The sequence below is a fragment of the Acanthochromis polyacanthus genome, chromosome 18 (genome assembly GCF_021347895.1).
Source record: "Acanthochromis polyacanthus isolate Apoly-LR-REF ecotype Palm Island chromosome 18, KAUST_Apoly_ChrSc, whole genome shotgun sequence".
In the NCBI taxonomy this organism is placed as follows: Eukaryota; Metazoa; Chordata; class Actinopteri; family Pomacentridae; genus Acanthochromis; species Acanthochromis polyacanthus.
In genome coordinates, this window is record NC_067130.1 from 19,103,478 (window position 1) to 19,104,961 (window position 1,484).

The window sequence follows — 1,484 nt, forward strand, 5'->3', positions numbered from 1 at the left end:
GTCTTTTGTGTATTTGTATTAAGATTTAATTTTCTCCATCATTGTCAGAATTGGGTGGCAGTGGTGGAAAGCAGCAAGTATTCACATGTAATACTTATTGAGATACTCTATAAGTATCTAGATCTCTATTTGATTCTTTTTCTAAATTTACAGGTTCTTGTTACTTCTCATATTAAGATTTTACATAAATACCTTGTCAAAAATGAAACCAGTACCTGCAAATCTTCTTGGCTTGTGAATCAAAATAAAGCACTTGGTGCATTTCTTTATATCGTACCCCATTAATCATCTCATGGCTCCTCTGATTTTTCTTGTGACCCCTTGGAAGGCCTCAATTCCCAGGTTTGAAGTCATAGGACTGAATTGACTACCTGCTACAAAAGTAACACGTTGCTCACAAAGTATTTATTCCGTGTTTAATACTTTTTTCAGTTCAGTGTTTTTTTATGTGTTTTTCCTGATACTTTGTACTTGAAGTAATGTACATTTTTTTCCTGTAAAATGTCTATTCTAAATGTGAAGTAGCAGAACGTGGAGTTTTAAAATATATAGCAGAAGTGAGTATCTGTTGTGTGATATCATTTAATGCAAAATGATTCTAAATTGTATCATCCCAGTAATTGCATTACTTCTAAGTTGAACAGAAGAGTTCTTGTTCTAAATTAAAATAAGTTTAGAGTTACTACAAACTCATCTTGGTCTCAGCTGATCAAGCAAGATGCTCCCAATATTCACCACACTTCTTTTCATGTGTTTTAACAAACTATCATTGTGCATTTTTGTGCTGAAGAGTAAACTTTTTTTTTCTTTGCTTCATTCTGTATGTTCTAATTACTGCTGCAGCTGTAGTGGTTGGTCACCAATGTTCTTTTATTAGATATTTGTAAAATCTCACCATCAGATTTTTTTTTACTTCTTTTCTGCAAAACAATCTTTTACATGTCGAGCCATGATGCTGACATGCAAATAGACACAGGCTATAAATCAAAAACTGAGAAAGTTCTGTTGTTCACAGGTCATTATAACCATGCTCATGTAATTAGACTGGTTAGAAGTTACAGGTATAGTCACTTCATTTCCTGTGATCACCATTTTTTTGTTTTATTTGTCAGTACCGACAGGTGTATTTCCTTTTGTTGCATTGAGTTTGCACTTTAGAGTCTTTAATTATTAATAATTTAAGTGATATTGCACAAGGTTGAGCTCACTGTATAATTTGCACGTGGGCCATTCTGCGTAATGAGTGCTTTTACTGTGGGTATTGTAAAATTAACTTTCATACTATTATTTTACTTATGTATTGTTTTGAATAATATTTGCTTTTTATTAAGATTAAAATATAAACAAAAATAATATGTCCAATGTTCCATGTACATGCATTTTGCCGAACAGTTTTAATTACAATGTAAGAAAAAAAAGCAGTCATAGTAAGCGTCGTTAGCATGCTAGCATGCAGGAGGGGGTCGTCCCCCGGAAGCCGTTCT